Raw genomic sequence first — 19,003 nt, forward strand, 5'->3', positions numbered from 1 at the left:
GTATTGTCTTCTTCGTTAGAAGACAACAATGATGATGCGACGACGACAACGGCATTGTCGGCAACTATTGGGCTGAGTACAATAACAACAACAACAACCACTACGATGACTATGACGATGTCAAGGAAAACCATTGATTGTTTTTGCTATTGTTCTGTGGATGACTGTTGTTGTTGTTGTTGCTGCTGTGGTTTTGATGCTGCCACAGAGGTCCTTTGAATCAGGTCTTTTAATATTTCTTTTTAATTTTATTTCAAAGTTCTTTTTAGGTCACCAAGTCAGTCAGCCAGCCAGTTGCAGTTTGAGAGGTAATGGTGTGGCTGTGCTATCACCATAAGAGACAAAACGAAAAAGGCTTGGTCCTTGTAAATTCCCCCAAAAACTCATTATAATTCAAATACAAATCTTAATGCTTACACATTTTCAAAATTACGCTTACACTCCCAACCACCCACACAATTGATAGAAATATTACGAATCTCCTATTAATTATGAATTTTCCCTCCAAAAATGTCAAGAAGCTTCTCCAAATAGTAAGCACTACATTGTTACAGTAAACACCCATGGAGAAAAAAATGAAGTATAATTCTCCAGAATTCTCTCTTTCAATAACGGTTGTTTGGTGTTTGTTGTTGATGTAGGTTCTGTTGAAAGAAAAGCTCTCAAATATGAACTCACGCACTCACACACACACACATACAGACACACCCGCTTGGGATTTGTATTACTGATGCTGCTGCTGCTCATGCTGTTGTTGTTGTAATACAAAAAACTCTGTGACTCTGTATTGTGAACAAGAATTTTTGGTTTCATTGACTTGTAAGGGCAAAAGTCTCCTGTTGGGCATGGCCTGTATTTAAATCTGGTTGTTGTCTTGTGTTTTCTTTGGTTTGTTTTTTTTTTTTTTTGGGGACATCAATGCCTGTTAATTCCTTGGGACTATCATAGGCTTTACAAAAGGGCTATTCCAATACCATGTTAGATTATGTAATTGTTTAAACAAACAACCAAGATGAATTAGGGAATAGGATGTTCTAAAAAAAATCATTAAGGAAATGGGGAAAATGGTATTATGATTTTGTTTTTACTTTTTCACTTTATACAAAAAAAATCTAAATTTTATTTATTTTTTTTTAGATTTTTTCTTTAATATAATCAATAAATAAACATTGCAATTGTTTTTTTTATTTATTGTTAATAATTTTTTTATTCCCGTTATTTTTATTGACAATTTTCACTATCATCAGCACAAATCTCACTGTGTATGATAAAGCCGTATTGCCGTATCCTTTAGTGATAATGCTCTCGAAGAAGCCGCGTATGCCTGCGTGCACAGTCAAAGTGAAACTGCGGTGCAACTATTTTGCGCGTTTGCTTGCATCCTCCTTGTTTTTGGGGGGGGTTCTTTTTTACAAGTTAGAAGAATAAAAGCTACTATGGTGTCATGTTAGATGAGGCTGCTGGCTTATTTGGTCTTGCTTTGGTATCCATTAGCTCCCCAACAGGCCCTACCCCAGGCCATAACATTTGCACTCAACTTTCTCTTCCTCCAAAGTCGTCCTAGCCTTCATACAGATAGATGATGTATCCGGTTAAAAAAAAAGAGAACCAAAAAACAACAGAAATGAAATCTCGAAAATGTTTTCACTTGCATTAAAAAATCAACAACAAACAACTGTGTTTAGCAGTGCCAGTTCAAAGGCATATTCCGCCGACGTCGCCGCCACTCGCCGTTTACAATTGTTGAAAGAATGTTTCATCCTTTGACATTGTTGTTGGTCCCCATGTTCTTTGAATATTGAATGGTCTCTCACTCTCTCGCTCTCACTGTTTCCATATCTCTAGTTCTCTTTCACCTATGTATGTGATATTGTTGTGAATTGCTTAAGGATGTTTGCTTGAGTGAGAGAATCTATAACATCCTTGTGTATTTTACAGCTGCCTCATATCATCCATATAACTATCCTTCCGAAATCTACCCATTTTTGCTGATTGTGTTATGGTGGATTCATTCAATTGTGTTTGTTCAAGCTTTTTATGAGATTCAGTTTTCGTTTACCCCGGCATGTTTGTTGCTATATTATTGTACACAGTGGTTTCTAGTGTTGTATATACTGAATGACGTGACGACTTTTCGTTTTTTTTTTGTTTTACAAAAATGTCAATTCGTCGAACAGTTTATTTTCCCTGTCAGAGGTATGGCCTCTCAACTCGGCAAATCATATTGTGCCTTTCCGGTTGGTCTTCTAATCCAATGTACCCGGAATAACTTATAAGTTGAGGAACAACTCTCTCTCTCTCAAAAATAGAATACAATTTAGTTAAATTGAAGTAAAATTAAATTGATGTAAATTTACAATTGGATCAGTTGTAACATCAATTTCATAATTAAATTCGAAATCAAATTTAGGAGGCGGACAGAAATCGTCCTACGGATAAATGCAGAGCTTTCAAGGATGAGCTACACTCTCTCTTCGTCCAACTGATCATTTTAGTACATAAAACATCACACTCTCCTCACCAACAACGGCGTTTCACATAACTATGAAACCATCTAGATATTATTGAGGGGGCATAATCCACTGCTGAATTTTTTTTGGTCTTCGGTCGAAAATGGGATTGAACCAAGGGACCTTTGTATGTAAGGCGGACATGCTAATCATTGCACCTCGGTGGCTCCCTAGAATACATTTAGGTATAGCCTCAATATAAAACGATCATCAACAATGAATTATTTCTTCTTAGATACAATGTACTATTTGCTGAAAATAGTAAATTTTAGTTAATTTTAATGCTAATTTTAAATAAATTTCATTTAGCTATTTTTTACAAAATTTAGCGATTTTTTGCTATACATTTTGTTTGATCTATCTAATTTTGCCTCTCAATAGTTGGCAACACTGCTTGAAATTACAATCGTATTAATCCAGTTGCTTCAACTGTCATAACTCTTGTCATCACTGATCTCCTATTGACTCTCAAACTGTTGTCTTTCAATGTCAACATATTAATAATCAAAGGAAAAATCAATCAACCAAACGCCAGCTACTCAAACTAACACAAGACCATTAACACTTTAATGCCCAAGCCGACCTTTAGACGGAAATCTTTAGGCGAAACACGTCTACGAAACAACAATTTTTTTTTAATAATAGGGCGGTTGATATGTAATGCGAAAATTTATTGTTCAAAAGCAAAAAGGTCGGAAATAACTTCAAACTTAAGAATCAGTTTAGATTGGTTCGAATTGGGCGAGAAAGCTAGACGAAAGTGGCTCTACGATACTTTAGCTCATTGTTTCCCAAAATGCATCAGGTGTAAAAGTACAACGGATTGAGATCCGGAGATTTTGATGGCCAATGTGCGGTATAAATTAAGATGCTTTTTAAGTCATTCTTGGTTGACGTTTGCTGAGTCCGATCTGTCCTGGACTTAAGAACCGTCTTTAATATAATAAAATTCGACATTTATTTTGGCCCAACGGTCGGCGTTTGTGGCCAATCTAGGTTTAAATTTTCAGCTGATCTATTTGGCAAGAAAACACGATCATTTCGTTTGTTCACAACCTTTTCTATGTGGAATGACTTCTTATGGGAGAAAACCAAATTTGGCAACTGGCCAATTCCTTGGGTCTGTCCAGTCTATCGTTTTTTGGTATATCCGTGAGCTTTTGTTTTTTTTTGGAGTCCTAGCTAATTCTTCAATAGAGGTGTTGCAGCCGTTCTCACGATATGGCCACTTTTTGGATTATTGCCATTTTTTCATTCACTTTATTCACTGTAGCGAGAAACAAAAGTTTTATTAAAATGTAAAGGAAGGGATCTAACGGTAGCCACCTGTGGAATAAATCTGTCAGCTGTCAGACGAGTAGTTTAGAAATGATAGCAAGTTGGTTGCAATACATATCAGCCATCAGCCTCTATGACAATCCCATCTAAAATGCATTGCTTCTGGTCCATTTTTGCACCACTTCCGGGTCCAAAGAGAATATTTTCATTGCTCTTTTGGTTACACTTTGGGGACACGATTGCCACAGTTGGTAGAATTCTACCAAAAATAGTAGATAAAATTTTGACAACATTTTCTATACAAATAAAAATTTTCAAAAAATTTCTATACAAATAAAATTTTGTCAAAATTTTCTATACAAATAAAATTTTGTCAAAATTTTCTATACAAATAAAATTTTGACAAAATTTTCTATAGAAATAAAATTTTGACAAAATTTTCTACAGAAATAAAATTTTGGCACAATTTTCTATAGAACTAAAATTTTTACAAAATTTTCTATAGAAATAAAATTTTGACAAAATTTTCTATAGAAATAAAATGTTGACAAAATTTTCTATAGAACTAAAATTTTGAAAAAATTTTCTATAAAAAAATTTTTGACAAAATTTTCTATAGAAATAAAATTTTGACAAAATTTTCTATAGAACTAAAATTTTGAAAAAATTTCTACAGAAATAAAATTTTGACAAAATTTTCTATACAAATAAAATTTTGTCAAAATTTTCTATACAAATAAAATTTTGTCAAAATTGTCTATACAAGTAAAATTTTGTCAAAATTTTCCATACAAATAAAATTTTGTCAAAATTTTCTATAGAAATAAAATTTTGCCAAAATTTTCTATAGAAATAAAATTTTGACAAAATTTTCTATAGAAATAAAGTTTTAACAAAATTTTCTATAAAAAAAAATGTTGACAAAATTTTCTATAGAAATAAAATTTTGACAAAATTTTCTATAGAACTAAAATTTTTAAAAAATTTTCTATACAAATAAAATTTTGTCAAAAATTTCTATAGAAATAAAATTTTGACAAAATTTTCTATAGAAATAAAATTTTGACAAAATTTTCTATAGAAATAAAATTTTGACAAAATTTTCTATAGAAATAAAATTTTGACAAATTTTTCTATAGAAATAAAATTTTGATAAAATTTTCTACAGAAATAAAATTTTGACAAAATTTTCTATAGAAATAACATTTTGACAAAATTTTCTATAGAAATAAAATTTTGACAAAATTTTCTATAGAAATAAAATTTTGACAAAATTTTCTATAGAAATAAAATCTTAACAAAATTTTCTACAGAAATAAAATTTTGACAAAATTTTCTATAGAAATAAAATTTTGACAAAATTTTTTACAGAAATAAAATTTTGACAAAATTTTCTATAGAAATAAAATTTTGACAAAATTTTCTATAGAAATAAAATGTTGACAAATTTTTCTATAGAAATAAAATCTTGACAAAATTTTCTATAGAAATGAAATTTTGATAAAATTTTCTATAGAAATAGAATTTTGACAAAATTTTCTATAGAAATAAAATTTTGTCAAAATTTTCTATAGAAATAAAATTTTGACAAAATTTTCTATAGAAATAAAATATTGGAAAATTTTCTATAGAAATAAAATTTTGACAAAATTTTCTATAGAAATAAAATTTTGTCAAAATTTTCTATAGAAATAAAATTTTGTAAAAATTTTCAGTAGAAATAAAATTTTGTCAAAATTTTCTGTAGAAATAAAATTTTGACAAAATTTTCTATAGAAATAAAATTTTGACAAAATTTTTTACAGAAATAAAATTTTGGCAAAATTTTTCTATAGAAATAAAATTTTACACAATTTTCTATAGAAATAAAATTTTGACAACATTTTCTATAGAAATAAAATTTTGACAACATTTTCTATAGAAATAAAATTTTGACACAATTTTCTATAGAAATAAAATTTTGACAACATTTTCTATAGAAATAAAATTTTGACAACATTTTCTATAGAAATAAATTTTTGACAAAAATTTTCTACAGAAATAAAATTTTGACAAAATTTTCTATAGAAATAAAATGTTGACGAAATTTTCTATAGAAATAAAATTTTGCAAAATTTTCTACAGAAATAAAATTTTGACAAAATTTTCTACAGAAATAAAATTTTGACAAAATTTTCTACAGAAATAAAATTTTGACAAAATTTTCTACAGAAATAAAATTTTGACAGAAATTTTCTATAGAAATAAAAGTTTGGCAAAATTTTCTATAGAACTAAAATTTTGACAAAATTTTCTATAGAAATAAAATTTTTAAAAAAAATTTATAGAAATTTTTTTTTTTTTTAATTTCTATGAATATAAAATTTTTCAAAATTTTCTATATAAATTTTTGAAAATGAAATTTTTTTGTTTGGTAGTTTTTTGGTAAAATTTTCTCCAAATGTGGATAGATTATTTTTGTCTCGAGTGTCAACCGTGTTTGGGAAGCCATCGTGGTACAATGCCCACCTTGCATACAAAGGGTAATGGGTTCAATTCCAATTTAAATTCCAAAAATTTTTAACGGCGATTTATAAGAGTTCCATAAAATATGAAACGTCGTTAGGACTCGTCTATAAAAAAGGAGGTCTCTTGTCGTTGAGTTAAAACGTGAAATATCGTAGCACTCTGTGATAAGTGAGAAGTTCACCACTGTGATATCACAATGGACTGAGTAGTCTAACCTAACCTACATTTTTTTACCGGTATGCTGTGAAGTCTCTTGTAGAGTTCTTATTTTTTTAATTTTGTTACTTTTTGTCCATCTTCCACTAATAGCTTCCCGTTTGGGAGGCATTGAAGGGTTAATATTATTTGGTAACAATTATAAAAAAGATACAATTTGGATAGTTTAGATGAAATCACTGTCTTTGTTCATTGTTTGCAAAATGGTCGAGTTGCCCGATGTTGAGGGGTGTTAAAGCGACTGGCATAGATTCTGCTGCTCTGGGTCTCAGCATTACTTTCGCGTAATATTTATTTGTAGTACAAAGACCGAATGTAGATGCAAACAAACCGCCAGCCTGCCTGCCTGCCTGGTTAGTTAGCTAGCACGTGACTAAATGAGACCAAAACTTTCTTATCAGTTGAAATTAGAGCGCATGTCAGAGACATTGTAGTTTCTCTCGAAATACAATGCTCTCCATCAAAAGCTTTACAAAAGTAGATTATCTTCGAATGAATTTAAAACAAATGTTGAGATTTTAAATTAGTCAATGAAAAACATTTAAAATAAATATATAAAAATATAATTAAATTATATATCAACGTGTAAAATTTTGCATGACCCAAAAATCATTCGTTCTATTAAATAATAGGTCACATCATTCACACCCTTCACTTTCTTTGTAGTCTAGAAATGTTAAAAGCTTTTAAGTAAGTTTTGGAGTTGCAGCGCTTCAAAATCCATTTAACGGTAGTTACCACTTCAGCCAAAAAAACCAGCGATGTCGCTAAATGTATGCAATTCCATTACACATTAGTCGATGTACAATCCAATGTTGAACATCCATTACGAGGCCCGCCCTTAACGACGACTTGGTCTGCTTGACAGGACATTTACCCGAGAACATTCGGATGATTGCACCTGAAAACTAAAAGTAGTTACTCCTTAAGGCTTTTTGAGACTTTTATGGAATACTTTGGCATTTGCAATGGCTACACACTTAACTTAGTGGTTGCCATGGAATGCATCTACAGGTGTTAAACTTTCGTGTCTAGAAGTTATAATCAAAATAAAAAAGTTGAAAAAAAAAATTGATGACCCATCTAAAGGGTGATACGGTCAAAATTTGGTCAAGGGAAAAAGCGTGTAAATCGGTGAAATCGTTTATTTAAAAAATCAAATTAAATTTCTTTTTCAAGTTCAATTAGTATAAAATTCAGGAAAAATATTCAGTTAGGCTTTCGCTTTTCCAAATCCGAATTGCCGGGCCTCACGCTTGACACCTGCCATCAGATTTTATACAGCCACCTTGTCCACCTTCTTCGCCGCAGAAAGCCAGTTTGACTTGAACTGCTGCTCGTCCTTAGCAGTTTTTTTTTTTTGGTCTTCTTTAGGTTCCACTTGACTATAGCCCAGTATTTCTCAATTGGGCGGAGCTCTGGCGTGTTGGGAGGGTTCTTCTGCTTGGGAACCACCTGCACGTTGTTGGCGGCATACCACTCCATGGCCTTTTTACCGTAATGGCAAGATGCCAAATCCGGCCAAAACAGTACGGAACAACCGTTTTTCTTCAAGAAAGGCAGCAGACGTTTATTCAAACACTCTTTCACGTAAATTTCTTGGTTGACAGTCCCGGAAGCTATGAAAATGCTGCTTTTCAAGCCACAGATACAGATGGCTTGCCAAACCAAATATTTCTTTGCGAACTTTGACAGTTTTATGTGCTTGAAAATATCTGCTACCTTTCCCCTTCCTTTTGCCGTGTAAAACTCCTGTCCCGGAAGCTGCTTGTAGTCGGCTTTGATGTAGGTTTCGTCGTCCATTTCCACGCAGTCAAACTTCGTCAGCATCGTCGTGTACAGCTTCCGGGATCGCGCTTTGGCCGTCGTATTTTGTTTATCATCGCGATTTGGAGTCACTACCTTCTTGCAAGTCGATAGTCTGGCTCGTCTTTTGGCTCGATGCACGGTTGTAGACGATAAACCCAGCTTATTTGCGGCATCTCGGAGAGAGAGAGGTTAGGGTTTTGCTTGAAACTACCGGTAACTCTCTTTGTCGTCTCAGCGGCTTCCGGTTTTCGATTTCCCCCCGATCCAGACTTCCTGGCTGTCGACAAACATTCCCCAAACATTGCTCTTCTTGCTTGGACGGCATTTTGTCAACTGAAGAGTGAATTCCAAAATCAAAATAGGAGCAACATTCTACACACACACACTTTCAAAATGAGGGGTGTTCAGGTTTTTTAAATGTAAAATTGAAAGAAATACGTCAAGTTTATATTGACCAAATTTTGACCGTATCACCCTTTATTGGGAATTTTTGAAGAACAATTTAGATGGTGAGTACGCAGACAATTTCTCCCAGATCAGGATCTTTTCACAAAGCAATGATACTAAGCATACATCGCCGGTCATTTAATCGTGGTTAAATGAGAACAAGTGGTGCTGACTGGCCTTAATCTCATAGAAAATGAATGGAGAGTATGAAATAGAGACTACGAAATGAGAAGTTTCTATTCGGAAGCCTAGGCTAGGTAGCAGCCCGATGTAGCAGGCTCATTTAAACTATTCAATTCAGTTCATTGTGGTACCACAGTGGTGAACTTCTCTCTTTTTCGGAAGCCTAGAAACCAGGAAGAATTGTGGTAAATTATTCCGTAGGAATGGTACAATATCACTGACGACATAGTTCGAGCCCTTCTTGGCGGCCCTTATTACCTGGAGTATGTCCCCAATGGGGGATTTCCAACGTAAGGGCATGGAAGATTCACCTTTTTCTTCTGTCTGCACGACAATTTTTATTGCAGAAGCATTTCGTGCGATATCGTTCTTCACAGTTTGCAACTCAAACGAAATGCAAATGTCGCCCTTCCCTTTGCGAGATTCCGAATCGCCACTTGAATCCTATATCCGATTACGAGCACGTCGGTCTCCTTATCTGGACTCTGGACCCTAGAATTGGACGAGGCTTATCTCCAAATCTCATCCAGTTTTCATCTTTAATTCCTGCTTAGAATTGCAGTTTTTCTGCTTGTAGGCGATAACAACTGATCGATACCTTTGGCTGGGCTTTGGACTCTAGAATTAGAGGTATATATTTGCGAATCTCGTACTTCTGCTATCCTAGATTCTCATTTTTCTCTTGAATTCGATTACAAGCTCGTCGATCACCTCAGCTGGACTTTCGATTCTAGAATTGGACGGGACTTATCCCCCAATCTCATCCCTCTGTCGTGTCTAGTTCCTGGTTCATGGGGCATCCTTCAAATGCCATCTTTACGCTTATGTGCTATTCCAATCTGGCCGATCTCTCTAGCTGGACTCTTTGGCAGGACTCTGGATCCTGGAATTGGGTTATCTCCGAACGTTGTAAATCTACCATCCTTAATTCCTTTAATAGGATCTTCAACCTTTCCGTCGGTGTGCGATTACAGGCCGGACTCTGGACCCTAGCTTATCTACAAATCTCACACCTCTGCCACCCTTGATGCATTTGTAAAGGCCATCTTCAAATGCCACTCTTTCCGCTTGTTAACGATTACAATCAGGCCCATCTGTTTCATTTTAGAGTCGATGTTTATCCCCGAATCTCATACCTTTCTATCTTAGATCCCTTAAAATAGTCTTCACATACCACCTTATCTGTTTGTATGTGTTCCCATGCAGGTCGATCTATGGCGCGATGGGTTTTAACAGGTTAGCTGATAAGTCCGCGGTCTTACAAAGAAAAACACATTTTTTTGTCAAAATTCGTTTTTATTATTCAACATAATTCTCTTCAAGAGCGATACAACGATTATAACGACCTTCCAATTTTTTGATACCATTTTGGTAGTACTCCTTCGGTTTTGCCTCAAAATAGGCCTCAGTTTCGGCGATCACCTCTTCATTGCAGCCAAATTTTTCCCTGCGAGCATCCTTTTGAGGTCTGAGAACAAGAAAAAGTAGCTGGGTGCCAGATCTGGAGAATACGGTGGGTGGGGAAGCAATTCGAAGCCCAATTCATGAATTTTTGCCATCGTTCTCAATGACTTGTGGCACGGTGCGTTGTCTTGGTGGAACAACACTTTTTTCTTCTTCATATGGGGCCGTTTTGCCGCGATTTCGACCTTCAAACGCTCCAATAACGCCATATAATAGTCACTGTTGATGGTTTTTCCCTTCTCAAGATAGTCGATAAAAATTATTCCATGCGCATCACAAAAAGCAGAGGCCATTACTTCATTTTACGGTCATTCAAAATCATTTTGTAGATTTTTTTTGATGTTTTCTGTTTTTTTGATCATGTCTGTAACCACCTCTTTCGGGCGTCCACTGCGTTCACCGTCCTCCGTGCTCATTTCACCACGCTTGAATTTTGCATACCAATCAATTATTGTTGATTTCCCTGGGGCAGAGTCCGGAAACTTATTATCAAGCCATGTTTTTGCTTCCACCGTATTTTTAATTTTGACACGAATCATTTGAAGGTTGGTACTATATAAAAATAATATGCATTTAATACTAGCGACGACATCTATGTATCAGACCGGGGACTTATCAGCCAATCTGTTATGTCCGAATCTCATACCTCTGCCATCCTAGATTCTCATAGAGCCTTCTGTTTCTCTTGTGTGTCCATCTCGATGCTAAATTTTTCCGCTTGTGTACGATTACAAGCAGACCCATCTGTTTCATCCTGAAATCGGTAGAGGTTTATCTACGAATATCATACCTTTGCCATCTTAGATCCCTTAGTAGGGCCTTCAAATGTCACGTTCCCCAGCGTTTCCAAGCTGGTCGATTTCTAGCACGACTCCGAAACCTAGAATTGGAATATCATACAAGATTTTCCGCTTGTATGATATTCCAAGCTGGTCGATCTATCCAGCTGGACTCTGGATCCTAGAATTGGAAGAGGCTTATCTCCAAATCACATCACTGCTTCATCTTTAATTCCTTCTTAAAATTGCTCTTTTCCGGTTGTGTGTGATTCCGAATGATCGATCTCTTTAGCTGGACTTTGGACCCTAGAATTGGACGGTGTATATCTCCGAATATCATCTCATACTTCTGCCATCCTCATAGAGCCTTCTTAAATGTAACATTTTTCTCATGTGTGTCAATCTCTCGATCTGGACTCTTTGGCGAGACTCTGGATCCTGGGGTTATCTCCGAACCTTGTAAATCTGTCATCCCTGATTCCTCTCATAGCGGAAAAGGTCATACCTTTGCCATCTTAGATCCCTTAAAAGAGCCTTCAAATTTCACCTTCTCTTCTTCTTGTATGCGCCTCAATGCTAGTCAATCTCTACCATGACTCTGAATCTTAGAATCGGATGGGGTTTATAACCGAAACTCATACCTCTGTCATTCTTAATTTCCTTTAAATGCCAACTTTTCCACTTGTGTGATATTCCAAGCTCATCGATCTCTCCAGCTGGAAACTGGATCCTAAAATCGGACGGTGTTATCTCCGAATCATATAACTCTGTCATTTTTTGTTATTTTCATAAGGCCTCCTTCAAATGTTTTTTGGTTAAGTACTCCGTTTTTTTTTCAAATAAGACCTAAAACGTCACATTTACAAAACCCTATGGTTACGACCCAATGTGATTGGTAACACAGGATATCGCCTGCTCTGAAGGACGAATTCCGTGCAATCAGGAGTAGTGTAAATTCCATGATTAAAGAGGCGAAAATTCATTTCTATTCTTCCCGTTTTAGTTCTGCTGTTGAATCAAGGGCTAAATGGAGACTGATAAAAGACATAGGTATTGGTAGATCCGTCAATATTTCTGACTGAAGAATTGATGTTAATGAGCTAAACGAATCTTTTATTAAGACACCGACGACTGACATTGATATTTCCTTTTATGATGACGACCTTAGTGAGATTATTCATTCTGACGACTTATACGGATTTGAGTTTAATTGTGTGGGGGTGTCTGATGTTTTACGGGCTTTTGCTGGTGTGAGGTCTAACGCGATAGGAAGTGACGGGATAGATCCAAAGTTTCTGAGGATACTGCTGCCATACATTGTAAGATATATCACATATATTTTCAACACCATTCTCACCACCAGCTCTTTCCCCAAGATTTGGAAGCATGCCAAGGTGATTCCTCTTCCAAAGTCTGTAACGGAATATCGTCCAATAGCGCTTCTGCCGTATATCTCCAAGATCTTTGAGAAGTTATTGCATGATCAGATGATGAGACACTTGACGCAATTCTCTTTGATATCGACTAGACAATCAGGTTTCCGCCCAGGACATGGCTGTCTCACTGCCCTAACGGACGTGTGTGAGGATTTGAGGACTGAATTAGACAGTGGTAAGGTTGGGTTTCTTGTTTTACTGGACCATTCGAAAGCATTCGACACCGTCAATCATTCCCTATGTTTGAAATTGGGAAAGTTCTTCAATTTCTCTTCAAGTTCTGTCCGCCTGCTGAATTCTTATTTAAGCGAACGAACATAGTCTGTGCATAATCGGACATGTGTCTCTGATGTTCGTTCATGTTTAAAGGGTGTTCCCCAGGGATCTGTTCTTGGCCCCCTGCTTTTTTCCGTTTATATCAACGACCTTTCATTGCGTTTGAACCATTGTAGGATACGCATGTATGCCGATGACGTTCAGGTCTACATAACAGGGGATTCTGGGACAATTTACGATAAGGCTACTTTGTTAAATGACGATCTGACCACAGTTCAGAGATGGGCGACAGCAAACGGTCTCTACCTTAACCCCAGGAAGACCAAATGTCATGTTTTGGGTAAACGCGGTTTTCAACTTCCAAGTGATATCGATATCGTTCGCAACGGCCAGAGGATAGAGATTGTGAACTCAGTGAAGAACTTGGGCATTACGTTAAATAGCACTCTTACTTGGACGAACCGTATGAATAATGTTATAGGACAGACATATTCAAAACTAAGGTCTTTGTGGCATATCCAGCACCTAACACCACTAAATATTCGAATTCTTTTGGCGAAATGTGTGATTATTCCGAGTTTATTATATGGATGTGAGCTATTTGCGAGATGTGATGCTGCAAGTAAAAGGAAAATGAATGTTTTATATAACAATATAATTAGATATGTGTATCGACTTAATCGTTTCGAACATATCTCCCGGTACAGTAGCTTGCTCTACGACATGTCTTTGGAAAATCTGCTTAAATACAGGACTATTTTGTTTCTTCATAAAAGTATATATACTCGGAAACCTCCTTATCTCTACGAGAGGCTTCAGTTTGCGAGATCCAATCGGGGCAAGACATTGACTCCATTTCGGTATCGATCCATGTTTTCGGAATGGCACTTCTTTATAAATGCAGTGCGACTCTGGAATGTTCTTCCACAAAGTCTACAGCTTAACAGTAACGCAAATGTTTTTAAGGAAAAACTTATTACTTATCTTAACCAGATCTAATATAATATACAGGTCTATGCTAACTTTCACTTATTTTTTTCTTTTTTATACCCTCCATCATAGGATGGGGTATATTAACTTTGTCATTCCGTTTGTAACACATCGAAATATTGCTCTAAGACCACATAAAGTATATATATTCTGGGTCGTGGTGAAATTCTGAGTCGATCTAAGCATGCCCGTCCGTCCGTCTGTTGCAATTACGCTAACTTCCGAACGAAACAAGCTATCGACTTGACACAATAGTTGTTATCGATGTAGGTCGGATGGTATTGAAAATGGGCCATATCGGTCCACTTTTACGTATAGCCCCCCATATAAAGGGACCCTCAAATTTGGCTTGTGGACCCTCTAACAGAAGCATATTTCATCCGATCCGGCTGAAATTTGGTATATGGTGTTGGTATATGGTCTCTAACAACCATGCAAAAATTGGTCCACATCGGTCCATAATTATATATAGCCCCCATATAAACCGATCCCCAGATTTGGTTTGCGGAGCCTCAAAGAGAAGAAAATTTCATCCGATCCGGCTGAAATTTGGTACATGATGTTGGTATATGGTCTCTAAAAACCATGCAAAAATTGGTCCATATCGGTCCATAGTTATGTATAGCCCCCATATAAACCGATCCCCAGATTTGAACTCCGGAGCCTCTTAGAGGAGCAAAATTCATCCGATCCGGTTGAAATTTGGTACATGATGTTGGTATATGGTCTCTAACAACCGTGCAAAAATTGGTCCACATCGGTCCATAATTATATATAGCCCCCATATAAACCGATCCCCAGATTTGGCTTGCGGAGCCTCAAAGAGAAGCAAATTTCATCCGATCCGGCTAAAATTTGGTACATGATGTTGGTATATGGTCTCTAACAACCATGCAAAAATTGGTCCACATCGGTCCATAATTATATATAGACCCCATATAAACCGATCTCCAGATTTGGCTTGCGAAGCCTCAAAGAGAAGCAAATTGCATCCGATCCGGCTGAAATTTGGTACATGGTATTGGTATATGGTCTCTAACAACCGTGCAAAAATTGGTTCACATCGGTCCATAATTATATATAGCGCCCATATAAACCGATCCCCAGATTTGGGTTGCGGAGCCTCAAAGAGAAGCAAATTTCATCCGATGCGCCTGAAATTTGGTACATGATATTGGTATATGGTCTCTAACAACCATGCAAAAATTGGTCCACATCGGTTCATAATTATATATAGCCCCCATATAAACCGATCCCCAGATTTGGCTTGCGAAGTCTCCAAGAGAAGCAAATTTCATCCAATCCGGTTGTAATTTGGAACATGGTGTTAGTATATGATCTTTAACAACCGTGGCAGAATTGGTCCATATCGGTCCATAATTATATATAGCCCCCATATAAAATGTTCTCCAGATTTGACATCCGGAGCCTCTTGGAGGAGCAAAATTCATCCGATCCGGTTCAAATTAGGAACGTGGTGTTAGTATATGGTCGCTAACAACCATACCAAAATTGGTCCAATCACACAAAAATTGGTCCATATCGGTTCATAATCATGGTTGCCACTAGAGCCAAAAATAATCTACCAAAATTTTATTTCTAGAGAAAATTTTGTCAAAATTTTATTTCTAGAGAAAGTTTTGTTAAAATTTTATTCGGTTCATAATAAAATTTTCATCATTGTCAAAATTTTCTTTCTATAGAAAATTTTGTCAAAATTTTATTTCTATAGAAAATTTTGTCAAAATTTTATTTCTATAGAAAATTTTGTCAAAATTTTTTTCTATAGTAGATTTTGTTCAAATTTTATTCGGTTCATAATCATGGTTGGCACTCGAGGCAAAAATAATCTACCAAGATTTTATTTCTATAGAAAATTTTGTCAAAAGTTTATTTCTATAGAAAATTTTGTTAAAATTTTATTTCTGTAGAAAATTTTGTCAAAATTTTCTTTCTATAGAAAATTTTGTCAAAATTTTTATTTCTATAGAAAATTTTGTGAAAATTTTATTTCTGTAGAAAATTTTGTCAAAATTTTATGTCTACTTTGTCAAACTGAATTATATACGTATTGGATCGATCTTTTTGATTTAATATATACCACGTATGGACTTACATCAATTTAGAAGATGGTGTTAGGAGGTTTTAAGATACCTTGCCATCGGCAAGCGTTACCGCAACTTAAGTAATTCGATTCTGGATGGCAGTGTTTAGAGGAAGTTTCTACGCAATCCATGATGGAGGGTACATAATCTTCGGCCTGGCCGAACTTACGGCCGTATATACTTGTTTTTTCTTTTTTATACCCTCCATCATAGGATGTGGGGGTATATTAACTTTGTCATTCCGTTTGTAACACATCGAAATATTGCTCTAAGACCACATAAAGTATATATATTCTGGGTCGTGGTGAAATTCTGAGTCGATCTAAGCATGCCCGTCCGTCCGTCTGTTGCAATCACGCTAACTTCCGAACGAAACAAGCTATCGACTTGACACAATAGTTTTTATCTATGTAGGTCGGATGGTATTGAAAATGGGCCATATCGGTCCACTTTTACGTATAGCCCCCATATAAAGGGACCCTCAAATTTGGCTTGTGAACCCTCTAACAGAAGCATATTTCATCCGATCCGGCTGAAATTTGGTATATGGTGTTGGTATATGGTCTCTAACAACCATGCAAAAATTGGTCCACATCGGATCATAATTATATATAGCCCCCATATAAACCGATCCCCAGATTTGGTTTGCGGAGCCTAAATGAGAAACAAATTTCATCCGATCCGGCTGAAATTTGGTACATGGTGTTGGTATATGGTCTCTAACAACCATGCAAAATTTGGTTCACATCGGTCCATAATTATATATAGCCCCCATATAAACCGATCCCCAGATTTGGCTTGCGGAGCCTCAAAGAGAAGAAAATTTCATCCGATCCGGCTGACATTTGGTACATGATGTTGGTATATGGTCTCTAACAACCATGCAAAAATTGGTCCATATCGGTCCTTAATTATATATAGCCCCCATATAAACCGATCCCCAGATATGGCTTGTGGAGCCTCTAAGAGAAGCATATTTCATCCGATCCGGCTGAAATTTGGTACATGGTGTTGGTATATGGTATCTAACAATCATGCAAAAATTGGTCCACATCGGTCCATAATTATATATAGCCCCCATATAAAACATTCTCCAGATTTGACCTCCGGAGCCTCTTGGAGGAGCAAAATTCATCCGATCCGGCTGAAATTTGGTACATGATGTTGGTATATGGTCTCTAACAACCATGCAAAAATTGGTCCACATCGGTCCATAATTATATATAGACCCCATATAAACTGATCCCCAGATTTGGCTTGCGGAGCCTCAAAGAGAAGCAAAATTCATCCGATCCGGATGAAATTTGGTACATGGTATTGGTATATGGTCTGTAACAACCGTACTAAAATTGGTTCACATCGGTCCATAATTATATGTGGCGCCCAAATAAACCGATCCCCAGATTTGGGTTGCGGAGCCTCAAAGAGAAGCAAATTTCATCCGATCCGCCTGAAATTTGGTACATGATATTGGTATATGGTCTCTAACAACCATGCAAAAATTGGTCCACATCGGTCCATATTTATATATAGCCCCCTTATAAACTGATCCCCAGATTTGGCTTGCGGAGCCTCAAAGAGAAGCAAAATTCATCCGATCCGGATGAAATTTGGTACATGGTATTGGTATATGGTCTGTAACAACCGTACTAAAATTGGTTCACATCGGTCCATAATTATATGTGGCGCCCAAATAAACCGATCCCCAGATTTGGGTTGCGGAGCCTCAAAGAGAAGCAAATTTCATCCGATCCGCCTGAAATTTGGTACATGATATTGGTATATGGTCTCTAACAACCATGCAAAAATTGGTCCACATCGGTTCATAATTATATATAGCCCCCATATAAACCGATCCCCAGATTTGGCTTGCGAAGTCTCCAAGAGAAGCAAATTTCATCCAATCCGGTTGTAATTTGGAACATGGTGTTAGTATATGATCTTTAACAACCGTGCCAGAATTGGTCCATATCGGTCCATAATTATATATAGCCCCCATATAAAACATTCTCCAGATTTGACCTCCGGAGCCTCTTGGAGGAGCAAAATTCATCCGATCCGGTTCAAATTAGGCACGTGGTGTTAGTATATGGTCGCTAACAACCATACCAAAATTGGTCCAATCACACAAAAATTGGTCCATATCGGTTCATAATCATGGTTGCCACTAGAGCCAAAAATAATCTACCAAAATTTTATTTCTATAGAAAATTTTGTCAAAATTTTATTTCTAGAGAAAATTTTGTTAAAATTTTATTTCTAGAGAAAATTTTGTTAAAATTTTATTCGGTTCATAATAAAATTTTCATCATTGTCAAAATTTTATTTCTATAGAAAATTTTGTTCAAATTTTATTCGGTTCATAATCATGGTTGCCACTCGAGCCAAAACTAATCTACCAAGATCTTATTTCTATAGAAAATTGTGTCAAAAGTTTATTTCTATAGAAAATATTGTTAAAATTTTATTTCTGTAGAAATGTTTGTCAAAATTTTCTTTCTATAGAAAATTTTGTCAACATTTTTATTTCTATAGAAAATTTTGTGAAAATTTTATTTCTATAGAAAATTTTGTTAAAATTTTATTTCTGTAGAAAATTTTGTCAAAATTTTATGTCTACTTTGTCAAACTGAATTATATACGTATTGGATTGATCTTTTTTGATTTAATATGTACCACGTATGGACTTACATACAATTTAGAAGATGGTGTTAGGAGGTGTTAATATACCTTGCCATCGGCAAGCGTTACGGCAACTTAAGTGATTCGATTGTGGATGGCAGTGTTTAGATAAAGTTTCTACGCAATCCATGATGGAGGGTACATAAGCTTCGGCCTGACCGAACTTACGGTCGTATATACTTGTTACTTATTGTTTTATACAAAATAATTATCATAATGTTATATCTCTATTCAAAATTTTATTTTAATTAAACTTTGCTTATTTAATTATTTATTTATTTTTATAAACTTGTTTTTATTGTATTTGACCTGTATTTGGT

The sequence above is a fragment of the Haematobia irritans genome, chromosome 4, assembly GCF_050003625.1.
Source record: "Haematobia irritans isolate KBUSLIRL chromosome 4, ASM5000362v1, whole genome shotgun sequence".
NCBI classification, from domain to species: domain Eukaryota; kingdom Metazoa; phylum Arthropoda; class Insecta; order Diptera; family Muscidae; genus Haematobia; species Haematobia irritans.